The sequence below is a fragment of the Megalops cyprinoides genome, chromosome 1 (assembly GCF_013368585.1).
Source record: "Megalops cyprinoides isolate fMegCyp1 chromosome 1, fMegCyp1.pri, whole genome shotgun sequence".
NCBI lineage: Eukaryota > Metazoa > Chordata > Actinopteri > Elopiformes > Megalopidae > Megalops > Megalops cyprinoides.
The window spans coordinates 49,896,464-49,911,463 of record NC_050583.1 but is presented as its reverse complement, the minus strand read 5'-3'; the positions used below and the strand labels follow the sequence as shown (position 1 = coordinate 49,911,463).

The 15,000-nt window shown below is 49.0% G+C and overlaps 1 protein-coding gene across 1 annotated transcript in view; it reads right to left on the bottom strand.

Moving 5' to 3' along the window:
* Positions 1 to 15,000, bottom strand: part of slit1b (slit homolog 1b (Drosophila)) — a 116,825-nt gene that overhangs the window by 52,123 nt on the left and 49,702 nt on the right. The gene's annotated exons all lie outside the window — the stretch shown is intronic.

Here is a 15,000-nt window from a genome sequence, read left to right as displayed (position 1 = left end):
AGCCAGCATTGGTTTCCTCCTGTATCTCTCCAGCAGTCCTTTAGAAAGCTGCCGTTCATAATGTTGGGTTAGCAGCCTGAGGGAACCGGCCCTGAGAGAAGAGTCTGAATCTTTGCTACAAGGAAACACTTGCTTCTGTTCTTACATACACGTACATGTACACACACACACACACACACACACAAACACACACAGTTACACATACTTAGAATAGAGGTTCACTTAAGACTGAAGGGCCAGACTCAGCTGGAGACAGGTCATATACAAGGGCCATTGACTGGGGTTGGTGTGCCAAGAGGCAGAGAAAGAGAGGGGGGGGGGGGGGGGGGGGGCAGAGGAATAACAACAAAAGGAGAAGGAGGGAACAGAAACATACAGAGATAAAGAGAGAGAAGACACTGGAGAGGCACTGGTGCCCACATGTGCACACACACACACAGACACACACACACCTACACACACACACACACACACACCTACACACACACACCTACACACACACACACAGACACACACACACACACACACAGACACACACACACCTACACACACACACACACACACACACCTACACACACACACACACACACACACACACACACACACACCTACACACACACACACACACACACACACACACACACACAAACACACACACACACACACCTACACACGCACACAATACACCCATGCACACGCACACACACACACACACACACGCACACAATACACCCATGCACACGCACACACATGCACATACCACAATCACATGTACACACGGAACACAACCACACACATTTATACACATTTTCAGGCCTCCACGAGTACACAATAAAACACAGGCATCTCTCAGTGCTTACAGCTCATTAGTACATCTGACAGTAGCCGTTGATACACATCATTCTCTCCTGCCCACACCACCCATCAAACCTTTCAAAATAGTGCTTCTCAGATGTGTTCCAGCTTGCACAGAGAGCAGCAGGCATACCGTGGCTTTACAGTGCTGCATTATCAGATCATACAGAGCCTGCACTGTCCTGTCTGGGGTTTACAACGTCATTACAGTGAAAGGTGAGTGTGTATTTAGCATGACACGATGTACATAAAACATATCATAAAACAAAGGAACGAGAACAGCCGGCTCCAATAAACTGCTGCTGAGACTCAGAGAGTCGTACAGACGCTACATTCTTCCTGTAAGAACTCAGCTTGATCTGCACAGGTACGCACACACACGCGACCCGTACACACTCACACACTCACCATGTTTATAATACATACACCTACAAATACACACACACTCACCACACCTACAATGCTTACACCTACAAAGACACACACATGCACACACACACACACACACACACACACACACACACTCATCACATCTACAGTACCTAAACATACAAATATGCACACACACATACGCACGCACACAGACCCCTTCATGTCGCCACAGGACAGGTGAGAACATGGATTGCTTTCTGTGGTTACGGTCAGCAGACATGAAGCTTGCAGACACAGAATCCCTCATGTGACCTGAGAAGAGAACTCTGGATTCTCAACCTGAAAGGTGGCGGAATGAATCCCAAGTGAGACACTGACAAGGCGGTGTGACACAGCGGTGGTAATTCAAAGGCTACCTGTCCAATACTCCGGTGGACTACTGCTGTTGTTCTCTTGGGTAAGGCAATTAAACCAAATTTCCTCTGTAAGCATTCATCTGTCTGAATGGACATTGTCTAAAAACTGCCAGCAATGTAAGTAAAATGTTGACTGTAAGTGAAATGTCATAAGGTTGTTGGTTTGATGCCCCACTGAGGCACTGCTGCTGTACCCTTGGGCAATCCACTTAACCAACAGCTGCCTCAGTAAATATCCAGCTGTACAAATTGATAAAATTGTAACCTATGTCACAATCTCTGTATGAGCGTGACAGTAATGTAACACACGGACATTGTTGCGGCAGGCTTGAGCAGTGCACTGTGTGGGTTCGATATTATACATGGCCCTGGGCAGGACAGCAGTGAATGGATGCTGTAATGACAATGCAGCACAGTTCCACAGCAGCGTGATGCAGAAGAGAGGCCCTGTAGAAAGAGATGACACAGAGGACAAATGGCTTAATAAGGCCTCAATCTGATAGCTGCCCTTCAGCTTGCTGTCTCTCACAGGCCCGTCGCGGTATCTATTGCATTACAATGCTCTCAGAGTTGCAGGGACTTGATTACAACACCCCCTCCCTCCACATAACCCCACACACACACACACCCACACCCTGCTTTATAGTGACAACAAAACAAAAATGTATTCTGTTCAGGAGAAGCTGACACAATACCACTGTCTGAGCTCTTTTTACAATAGGGAACACTGTCTCTGATGCTGATGTGCCAGACGATGGAGATTACTTCTGCAACAAAGACAGATCTCTTACGCTCAAGGCAGGGGGGAGAGAAAGAGAAAACTGAGAGAGAGGGGGACAGAGAGGGACAGAGAAAGAGAGAGAGAGAGAGAGAGAGAGAGAGAGAGAGGGAGAGAGAGAGCGAGAGAGAGAGAAAGAGAGAGAGAGAGAGAGAAAGAGAGAGAGAGAGAGAGAGAGAGAGTGAGAGAGAGAGAAAGAGAGAGAGAGAGAGAGAGAGAGAGAGAGAGAGAGAAAGAGAGAGAGAGAGAGAGGGACAGGGGAAGAGACAGGTGGAGAGAGAGAGGTAAGAGAAAGATGGAGAAACAGAGACAGAGAGACAGAGCTAGAGAGAGACAGAGAGAGACAAAGAAAACAGAGGGAGGGAGAGAGGAGGGAGATAAAACAGAGGCAGAGAGTGGGGGAGAGAGCGGTAAGAGAAAGGCAGAGGAACAGAGAAAGAGGGAAAACATGCAGGTGTACAGGGGGAATGCTTTATACCTGACAGTTGCACTGCTGAAATGACAGTTATTATTTTAAAAATAACTTCTCATTTCAAATACAGAATTGGAGCACAGAAGTACAGAAATGCATATCTCATATTTCAACATTTTTCATATTCACAGTAGAATAACGGCTGATATCCTGCACTGATGCCATTAACGAGCTGGAACGTGATCGGCTGTGGCGGGCAGCGGTATGGACACCTACTCATCACGGCTGAGGGGTCCTAGCAAAAATCCTGGAACAAACTTTGGGGGGGGGGGGATATGCCATTAAATCAGGTGGCGTCTACTTCTACCTCCAGCTCAAAGCCCCCCACCCCGGCCCCCCTCCTCAAAATCACGCTGTTCTCGTGGTTTTGGTTTGGAGGCAGCGGCTGTGAAGTTTATTGACTCTCCCACTGACTCAGTCAACAAGCATCACGTGCCAAAGAATTATAACTTTTGCAGCCCTGTGTGTCCATTTTTTTCTCCTTTTTTTGAAAGCACGCATCTTTGAAAAGCTAAACAAGGCATTTCTGTGGGAGGCCACACTGCAGTGATGATATTTTGTGTGAGGGACGCATGATGGAATGCCCTTGTGTGGTCTGCTCTGAACGTGTCCAGCTATCCAGCGCTTGGCCTGGGATGTGGATGAAGAGAAAGGCATCCGCATCATTGGAAATGTCAGACGTTTGTGGAAAATGTCGATGACAAGAATGAAATGACCGGCTTGAGGAATGCAGCTGGAGGATCCTTAACGGATCCACTGCTCGGGAGATGAATGGATCTCAGGTTATTCAGGCTGTTAGGTGAGTATGTCAGTCTGAGTGGAGGTGTGTAAGATGCAGCCAAACTATCTATGTCTGAAGTGTTATTGGGAGCATGCAGATCAATACAGTACAGGCAGAAAAGGCATATACACACATACACACGCACACGCACACACGCACACGCACACGCACACGCACCCACACGTACACACACGCACACGCACACACACACACACCTGGTTTAAACGATACTTCAGGCCCTCGTTACTGGTGTGTTCTGCATTCTGGCAGTGCCTTGCAGTCAGCAGACACAGGGCACCACGAACTAATTGGCTGCGGGTTAACGGTTCGAGACGAAGACCCCCTGCGGGGCCCAAGGAGCCAGGGGGAGCCTGGGGGTTATCGGATCCGCGCTCTGGAAAACGGCAGCAGACGGCGTTGAGTTACTCAGCCAACCCCCACCCCCCTCCCCAATGGCAGACAGGGCTCTGGTGGGCTCCTAATTGCCCGTTTGGAATTTCTCATGGGGTACAGAACCCCTCTGAGCTGCTCAAAGCCCCCTGTGAGTCTCACGCTCTCAGAGGCGTGCGACCCCCCCCCCGCCCCCCCCCCGCCTCCTGCCATCACTCGAATGTTACACGGCCAGCCTTCTGGTTCTCTCTGAGGTCTCTATCACCCTCTCTTCACTGCTGCCCTCAGACTGTGTCTCTCCGCCATGAGACACACTGACCGCAAAGAGAATCTGCAGAGGAGGTGAGAGGGCCTGGTCTGGAGGGTCTCAGGCCACTGCCCTGCGGCCCTGATGCTCAGCTCAGACCCAGAGAAGCCCCCCTCTGTTACCCCCCAACCACCACCTACCTCACCCTCTCTCCAAATTTCCAAATTTACCAAGATGCTAACTGAAGCAGCCACAGAAATACAGGGCAGAGGGTCCATCAGGCTCATTGACTGGAACCAGGGTTTTAAGCATTATTGTTTTTTACTCAACAAGCACAAAAACAGCCTCATTCGCATGTCATTTAGAGTACACACACCCCATACAGTACAGGGGGCCCCCACTACAGGAAATGATTTACCCACAATGCTATGCTAAGCCCTCTGGGTTTAAAAAAAGAGAGAGAGATTTGCAATGCTGGTAACAGTTGATGCACACCATTAACATTTAGAGATCCCATCTTATCTCAAACCGTTTCGCTATCTCAACAACTTCCCCTCCAGGTCCAGACATCGGCAGCGAGAGAGGGGCTCCGGTAATCGGCTCACCCCAGGGACTGATAGCCGAGCTCGGGGTATCTCAGAGAGAGCGCCCTGGCGGTCTTCCATGTGGTGGGGAGACCACATTTCGCAGTACAATAGAGACCAGAGGAACATGGTTTCCACAGGATTTCATAAGAGTACTTTAGTATCTGAGTGCGGCTTGACATCACTCGCACGCTCAGGCATAAATCAGATCAATTAAAGCAAAAGCGCTGATGAGCTGGTTAAGTTCTATGATGGCGGCCAGGCAAACAAATACCAGAAAATACAGGGATTTTTTTGGGTACATAGCGATCTGCTGACTTATGGCTTCTTCAAATGTTTTCTCTGAGCCTCAGACCGCCTCTTCCACCCAAGAGAGAAGAGTGGTGTCCCAGCGGTGGCCCTTCCTGACCGCCGTCCCCCCCAAAGGTCCCCCTCTACACCCGGGAAGTCCTAGGGACATCTGAAATCAAGGGCCTGCAGATCATTTGCTGTGCACATGGCCTTCAGGCTGGCTATAGAACACAGGCCCTACAGCCAAGTTAAAGAGCACAGGATCTGCAGCCCAGGTACAGAGCACAGGACTTGCCATTCAGTTAGAGAATACAGAACCTGCAGCCCACCTGCAAATCACAGGGCCTTCAGCCAAGTTACAGAACAAAAGATCTCCAGCACATTTACAGAAAACAGGAGCTCCAGGAAAGTTACAGAAACTAGGACCCACAGGCTGGCTACAGGACACAAGGCCTGAAACCAGAGTATAGAACATGGGGCATACATCCCAGCTACAGAGCACAGGGTCTGGAGCCCAAACTACAGAACAGTAGAAACCAGAGAAAAGCATTTTTCAAAAGTATTGGTCTCTCTTTCTGTTCAGACCCAATCCAGGAATGTTGGCGTGCTTGGTCACATAAAGTTCAGTCTCAAAAGATGAGCAACTGGGTTGTGAATCCCCCCCTGAGTTAGTCAGGCCCTCCATAGTCCTTGACCCCTGACCTTTGGCCTCTAGCAGTCATGACCCCAGCAGAAGAATGTCAGGGCTTAGCACACTTTACATCTGTGTCAACCCTCCCTCTCCCTCTTCCGCTCTTTCTATCTCCCTCCATCTCTCTGTTCTTTTTCTCTTGCTCTCGCAGACACTGACACACATTCTTTGCACCTGTGCTCCTAACACTCAATTCCAATGTGCTAAACAAACACTGTGGGGAACAAAACACTGCCATTTCCAACTACAATACCCCGAGAAAAACCTGCCCTTCAATTACACTGGGAAAAAAATCAGCTTCAAGTGTCACTGAACTACTACAGGAAGAGGCCATTTTAGCCTGTGCCTCAGTAGCCTGCTCTGCTGCTTTAGTGATCAGACATTGAAACACTTGAGATGCTTTTAGGGAAGCTCTCTGCTCTGTAGTGACTCTGAGCAGGGCACTCTACACATTATGTCTCATCAGAGCCACAGACCCCACCTCCCCCCTTCCCCTCTCTAAAATAGACCTTTCCATTCAGGAGCAAGACAGCATTCGTCCAATAAGGCTGCAGTCAATATGGTCCATAGAAAACCAAAGAGAAACAGAGAAACTACGGCTGAGGTTTGTCCTCTGGCTTCTAGCCAGAGCCTAGCCACAAACACGCTTCCTCTGTAAGTGTTGAGGAAATGTCAGGAAAAATGTCAAGGAAACGGACTTCCAGGCCAGGCTGAAATTTTTACACCTCTGTGACCACCTTCTGGCTGAAAATCTGCCACAGAAAATCCAAACGATGCTGCTGTGGAGAGCTGTGCTCAGGCACATGTGGACCTGACAGTTGCAGTTCCACATCCTCCCTCCGGGGGAGCTCTCTCTCGAGACACCTTCAGATGCAGCTTAACGATTAGCTTTTCCTTGTGTGTCCATGATTTAAAAAAATCTTCATTGTGCAGCGGCGAGAAGATGAACTTCAGTGTGTGTGTGTGTGTGTGTGTGTGTGTGTGTGTAAATATTCCCCAAGCCACGGGATTTGGTGTCATCCCTTACAGTGCTTGAAGGTTTTATGTCAGCATTAAACTGTGTAATCCTTGGACAAACTCAACAATCAAATCCTACAGCCAGCATGGGGATGGGAAGAGAGAGGGGGGGGCGTGCTGGAGTCACCGCAAAGGCATAGTTAAGAGAACACACACAGACACATACACACACAGGCGCACACAAGCAGCCACACACACACTCTCTTTCTGCTCCATTTCCGAATGAGGTCAGGGGCACTGAACCCCGTCACATGCCCAGCCAGACGGTGTGAGTCTGGGAGGAAGTGTCGCAGCCGGCACCAGGGGGAAGGTGTGAGAGTGGTGCTGAGACCCCCTGCTGACTGTCCAGGAATCCCTGGACACGAGCAATTGAGCAGGATACTGACATGCTGACTATCAGCACTAATCTTGCACACACACACACACACACACACACAAAATACACAAATACACATACACAAACTTAAGCATACACGCACACACAAACACAAGCACACATACATTCATACATACACAAACACAAGTGCGCACGCACACACATACACACACACACACACACACACACACACATCCGCCTGAGAGAGCCAGGTTGGCCCAGACTCACAGGTTTACACAGTTAGTGCTGTGTGCTCTGGGTACTCCGCTGCCCTGCATCACTCTATCACCCAGGCCAGGATGCTTTCCATCATCCCCCGGGGTGGGGCTGCAGGCTGGTGGGGGGAGGGGGGGGTGTCCAGGGTGGCTGACAGAGTCCAGACTGCTTGGGGGGGGGTGCAAGAACCCAGCATTCCAGAGCTGAAGCTCATAAATCACAAACTCCAATCAGAGCTTTGTACACCCGGTATGGAGAGGTGCTCAGACATTGAGAGGAGTATGTGTGTGTGTGTGTGTGAGTGTGTATGTCCATACATTTGAGTGTATGTCTGTGTTTGTGTGTGCATTCATGCTTTTGAGTGTGGGTGTTTCTGTGTGTCTATGCATATATTTGAGTGTATGCCTGTATGTGTGCATATATGCTCTTGAGCGTAATTGTTTCTATGTTTGTGTGAGTGTGTGTATGTTTGTGACCATCCACTGGAACTGTAAACCCTATGTACATTTCCTAGCCCAGCTCATAACTAATTCTCTCCTGTTCAGTTTCTATACAGCACAGTGCATAATTGAAAACCCCATTACATCAGAGTGGGGTCAGCATAGGAGGGAATCCTGAAATGATTAGTGCTGTCTGTGATCACCAGCAAAAGCACAGGACCGGGGTGCAGACAGCGCTTTACTCACAGAACAGGTCTGTGATCAATGTCAAGACTGAGGATCTACTGAATTATCACACACTGTGAATTTCTGCTGTAAGAAATTGGTAATGGCCATCCCCCCAGTGCAATGACTATCACAAACTGCTGCAGTGTAGCATAGTGGTGAGGAGCTACACTGCAGCAACTGAAAGGCTGCTGGATTCCCTGCTGGGGTGCTGCTGCTGTACCTTTGGGTAAGGTACTTAACCTCAGTAAATATCCAGCTGTATACATGGATAGCGTAGAAACTGTAACCTATGTAAGCCACTCTGGATAAGAGCGTCTGCTAAATGGCAAAAATGTAATGTAATGTATTGTAAAACTTGCTATCCTTCACATGGGCCTGATGCCACACCTCATAGATGAACTGTGATATAACTTCCATCTTCCAGTGAGGAATCAGAGCTGACCAAGAACACTGCAGTTTGACAGGGGTTTACAGGAAAAGACCAAAGGTGGTTTTGCAATCACTGGAGAGTAGCCAAACGTATCAAGCCGAAGGAGGTGGCCTCTGTCCAATCATGGCAAGAGGTCCCCTCCACCTGACTGTCTTGAGGGAGACACACATCTGGCTCAAAGAGGGTATCCCCCTCATCATCAGCACTTTTGCTCCAGTGAAACTGACAGAGAGATGGGGGGGGTGGTCTTCTCTTAATTAGAAGCATTAATCACTGCGGCCCCTGTGCCGTCCCACTTAAACAGTAGCTTGTAATTAGACCGTTAGTAGCTTGTTATGAGGGGTAATGGGGTGTGAAGAGCCAGGCACAGGATGGGAGCTGCAGTGTCAGTCTCAGCACCGCTCTGCCTTCCTTTACACACACACGCACACACGCACACACGCACAGACGCACAGACGCACACACACACGCACAGACGCACACACGCACAGACGCACACACACACGCACAGACGCACACACACACGCACAGACGCACACACACACAGACGCACACACACACACAGACGCACACACACACGCACAGACGCACACACACACAGACGCACACACACACACAGACGCACACGCATAGACGCACACACACACAGACGCACACACACACACGCACAGACGCACACACACACACACACGCACAGACGCACACACACACGCACAGACGCACACACGCACAGACGCACACACACACACAGACGCACACACACACGCACAGACGCACACACACGCACAGGCGCGCACACACACACACACGCACAGACGCACACACACACACGCACAGACGCACACACACACAGACGCACACACAGACGCACACACACACACAGACGCACACACACACACGCACAGACACACACACACGCACAGACGCACATACACACACACACACAGACGCACACGCACACACACACGCACAGACGCACACACACACGCACAGAAGCACACACACGTACACATGCACACACACGCACACACCTGCCTCTCTTTCATAGACACACACACACTTCTGTGTCTCTCTCTCTCTCATACACACACTCACTGCGCCAGGCACTGAATTGAATGACAGTTGCACTTAAGCTAAATCAGCCAGAGTGACCCTGCCCTGTGCCATCTCGCAGGTTAGACACACACGCTGGGGAGAGAGAGCACGCTCCAAACTCACGGCTCACTCGAACACGCCGGGCCTGTCAGCGAGCTGGCAGAGGGGGGTCTCAGTAAGACACATGCATCATGCGGTGCCGTGGGTCCTAATGCTAACCTTTGTAGTTGCTGACAAGAAGACAAGATGGGCAGGACAAGAAGAAAATAACCTTCCTGGTTGCACATTCAACACTACATTACATTGCCTTACTGTCATTTAGCAGACACTCTTATACAGAGTGACTTACATGGGTTACAGCTTTACATGTTGCCCATTTATGCAGCTGGATATTTACTGAGGAAATAATGGGTTAAGTGCCTTGCCCAAGGGTGTAGTGGCAGTGCCCCAGCGGGGAACTGAACCTGCAACCTTTTGGTTATGTGCCCTGCTCCTTACCACTACACCCTACTGTCACCCTCCACCAACCAACCTTATTCACCATATGCTAACAGTATGGGTGGCAAAATGGTTTGCAAACTTGAACTGGTACCAGATGAGTTTTAGGCTCAGATCTGAGCTGATAACGCCTTTAAATCCTTCAGCGAGTCCCTTCACCTCAACTGTGTCAGTAAAGATTCAGCTGTATGAATTGGTATGTAAATTGCCCCTGATTTGGCAGTATGAAAGCGGAATGAATAGTGTAATATTAACACTGTTTTATCAAACACTCTAAAGAATAGATCTCTCGAGAATAGAGGAGTCTGCCCTTCCTGACACTGCTGGTTGGAACAGTATGGTTTTCTGCAAGAGAATCAGTGGTAGAGTTTGTAGTTTGTGGACGCTCCCTTGAAGTGCTGACCTTCGACCAAGCAGGAGCCTGTTAGCCTTGCAGCCTTGGTGAGCAGGGTAGGTGTGTGTGTGTGTGTGTGTTTGTGGGGAGTGCAGTAAATGCTTCTGTTTTCATGCGGAACTAGAAGCACGATTCTCTCCTTTTTCAAGAGCCAGTAGACAGGGTCATCCATCCCAAGCATCTGTAATAAAACCACTGTGTCTCTAAAAATAACAAATACCTGTTCCCTGCACTGTTTCTGCCATGATTGTCAAAGACATGGGGGGAAACATAGTTGGGGGTGGATGGGAGACACAGTTAAGGAGATGAAAATGAGATTTTGCAAGGCAGCATTTTGATGGTGGGTGGGGGGTCAAGGGTGAGATGGGAGATGGGAAGATGATGACCAAAAAAGGATCTAAAAGCGACTTAAGTGATAAATGAGTGTTGGAGATCTCAGCTTTGTGGCTCAGGGGCCTTTTGGTCACTGCCAAGAATTGGAGGCGGGGCTTGACAGGCATCCAATGTGTGTGTGGGGTCAGAGACTCCACCCACTTCTGCTCCAAGGTGTCAGTCAGCTCACCCCCAGCTCCTCGCCACCTCCTGCCTCGCAGCCCCCCCCCCCCCAGACCCATCCTTCCATCACAGCTGGGTAAGCTCATGCACACACACACACACACACATACACACACGCACGTACACATATGCATACACGTGGCCTGACATGCTGACACTTGCCCACTTTCATTATAGAGACAGTCTGATGTAAATTCACCATCACGTCAACTGACACCTTACGGGCCTCCAGTCCTCGGCACTTCCTCTCCAGTCGTGCAAACAGGAAGTGGGCAGTAAACGGGTGAATGTCAAGGGGCTCCGAGAGAGAGAAGCTGCTGTAAGAGAGACACCAGCTTTTGAACCAAAGCTCGGCCACCTCGTCTCTCTCGGCACTCTCCACAGCTAGTGGTCACTGTTCCTGAGCACCCTGTGTGGTCTGGGAAAGCCGTCATGGCTCTGGTTTGCACGGAGCAGCTATTACGGAGCTGGGCCTATAACCCTGAGGGTGGAGGTTTGAATCTCAGGTGGTGCAATGCCATCATCTTTAGTGCTTCAGTTAAATATGCAAGAAATGGAATCTATGTAAATCTGTGCAAATCAGGCAGTAGTGTAGCACAGTGGTAAGGAGCAGGGCTTAAAACCAAAAGGTTGCTGGTTCTATTCCCCGCTGGGGCACTGCCACTGTATCTTTGGGCGAGGTACTTAGCCCACAACTGCCACAGTAAAATATCTGGCTTCATAAATGGGTAACATGTAAAAATTTTAGCCATGTAAGTCAACCTGTACAAGAGTGTCTGCTAAAATGACAATAATGTAATGTAATGTAATGTAAATCACCTTGGCAAAGGCCACCTGCTGTTCAAAGAGAATAATAATATCACAGTGCTCACTGCAGCAGGAGCTCTGGTGTGCTGTGAGCGCGGTCTGTCGCACGATATTATAAAGTAGTGGAGGGCTTTCTGCACTGCTGCCTCTGGCCTGTGTCGCTGATCAAGGCGCCCCCCCCAACCCCCCCCCCCCACCTCCTTCGGCGCCCCGCTGACACGGTGAATTAATATCTGGGGGTGTTTAATGTTCCAGTGGCCCGCCACCGCGTGCGGGACTCGTTATCTCGAGCTGTTTGGCGGGGTGTTCCGGGCTCGATTCGGGACGTGTGTTTCCATTAATCTGCTGGCCTCACCCCTCCCCCCCTGCGCAGAGCTGTTTACAGTATTTATTTAATGCTTTATAAAGCAAGAGGGGAGGGAAGAAGTCGTTAGAGTGAATCATCAGACTTTCAGCAGAGCTGCAGGGGGGAGAGCGATTGTGCAGACAGCTTCTCCACAACATTGCCTTAATATCTTAACATTATTACACCACAGGCCATGGCACTGACTCCCACACACACACACACACACACACACACACACAGAGCACTTGATCAGAGCTTCATAACCTTTGAAGTCTGTGTGCATACAGTTTTATATTCAATTGTGGATCTCAAAAACAGAGGTAACAGTACAATAAACCACAACCAAGTTTTGAATTCACTGCAGTGATTTATCCAGGCAGAGGAACAGAGGAAGCCGCACAGGAGATGTAATTATTTAGAGCTGAGGTCGTTTTTAGATAATGATAGCATACAATGAGTTCAGAAAGTCTGGCTAAGCTCAACCTGAATAAAATCTGAAATCTGCAAAAAATTCTCAATCTCAAAAGCAAGAAGAAGAAACCATGGATTATGTACATGTTAAATGTTCTGTGCTTTTTGAGAAGAACTCCACTTTTTATCACAGTCAGTGAATACAAACTAAAGATTATAGTGAGATGGATATGTGATGGCTGCGCTTTGCGTAGCAGTAATGTGTAGCACAGTTAAGCATAAGAGGATGCACAGACAGAGAGGTGTATCATCACCCTCCTGGTTATGTATTGACAAAGATTTCATATATTCATCGAGTGGTGCCAATTTACTGTGCGTTTGTGCTTATTTGTGTTGAGTGGTATTGATGCAAAATGTGTGTGTGTGTGATTTGTGTGTGTGTGTGTGTAAGATGTGTAGAAGTATAATGTGAGTGTGTGTGTGCGTCTTGAATGTGTGTCTTCCCCTACATTTGATTCCACATATACATCCACCTGTACCTTCACCTCCTGCTCTTGCGTCTACCTCCACCCATCTATTCTCCCCCACCCCCGTTCCCACATCCACCCCAACTGTCACCCCCAAATTCACTGCACTTCCTTTGCTACTTAAGTGCCTATCTCCAGCTCACCTGCTTTCAGGTGTGGCTTTACCCCCCATCTCCCCCCATTCCATCCCATCTCCCCACCAAAACTCCCACGTCCTAACAAATCTGTCTCTGTGGTCATTCCCCTTGGACCGGCTTTGCTTCCTTCACCCCACGACTCCCAAACCCCCTGTTCAATTTCACTCCATTTTAGACCCATTAAGGTGTAGCATCTCCGCTGCCATCAGAGGAGTTCTGCGAAATCTCCCTCACATCACCCAGCTTCAGGGAAGACGGGGAAACAAGCCATTCAGGGAGGGGAGAGACGCAAAAGGCCGAGAGATTGAGCCGAGCAGGCGCATCGATCGAGGCGAACACCAGCTGGAGAGTATCGATCACCCGCGCCGCGCGTGTGTTTAAGAGGCCGAACGAGCTGTGGGAGTGTATGAGCGAGTGAGTTCTCCACCTATCATGTTAACGTCTGTGTTTTTTTTCCTTTATTTTTAAAAAAGACAGAAAAAGCCTGAGATAAAAGGAGGGCAGTAAACAAGCTGCAGCCAGCCAGTAATCTGTGATTCAATTTGGCGGGAATCATCGCACTTGTGCGGCGCTGGTCCTCTCTGAGAGCACATTGTCGAGCTCAAATAGAAAACAAAATCACTGGGGAGAGATAAACGCTGAGAGCGGAGGCATTGTCCTGTGCGCTTCAGTCTAAAATTACACGAGCGTTTGCCTGTCTCTTCACATAAAGCCCTTTCTGCCATTCTAAAGACTCAATTTAACAAGCGGAGAGAGTGTCTGCATAGGTGAGGAAGGCCTAGTGCATTCTGTAATGAAACATGGCACCTCTTTGAGCTTTCATCTGCTCTGTGGAGAACTGCGTGATGAAGCGACCGGACTCTACAGTGAATGTCTCAGTCTGCCTGCTGCTTCCGGATCCCAGACCCTAGATTCCAGAACCCACGTCTCAGATCCCAGATTCCACTGCAAGACCTTTTTAGCAAAATTCACCCATGCACCCCTGCTTCCCAGACCGCCCCCTTCCTGGGTCTGCAAACAAACTGACAGAGGAGGCACACAAAGACAACGTCATCTGGATCAGAGGTCTCTACAAACAGGACAGGGGGGCAGTGCAGAGAACCAGAGCTTGAGTCACTCCTGACCAAACATGCTTCCGTGGTGAAGGAAATTCATGTACACAGTGTTACAACATTACACAGTTATGAAAAGCCAGGAAGAATGCTAACCAGGGCGACAGCAGGAGAGGTGAGATAGTTTCCTGACACACACTAACCCTGTGGTGATGGCATGCTTATGTGAATTTGCTGCATTTCAGTGGTTTCAGTGTGGGAGTCCATTTTGGCCAATGTGGTAAAGGCAGGGGTCAAAGGATATGACAACTCATGTGGTGGGAGACTGAGGCCCCAGAATGGTTGGAAAAACCACGTGCTGTCTATCACTGACTGCACCAATCATAAGGCTTTGCGCTCTGAAGAAAAAACACTGTGGTCGGTCCAAAACTTTGGTTCACAAATTGCAGAATGGAAGTAAATACCTGCAATCTACTGCACAGCTAATTTTCATTTGATCCCCTTGGACAAGTTAAGACAAAAAGACACCCAAAATTTCAAAGCATTTGGACAAATGGCTTCACATTTACAAAATTGAGCAAACACACAAACGTT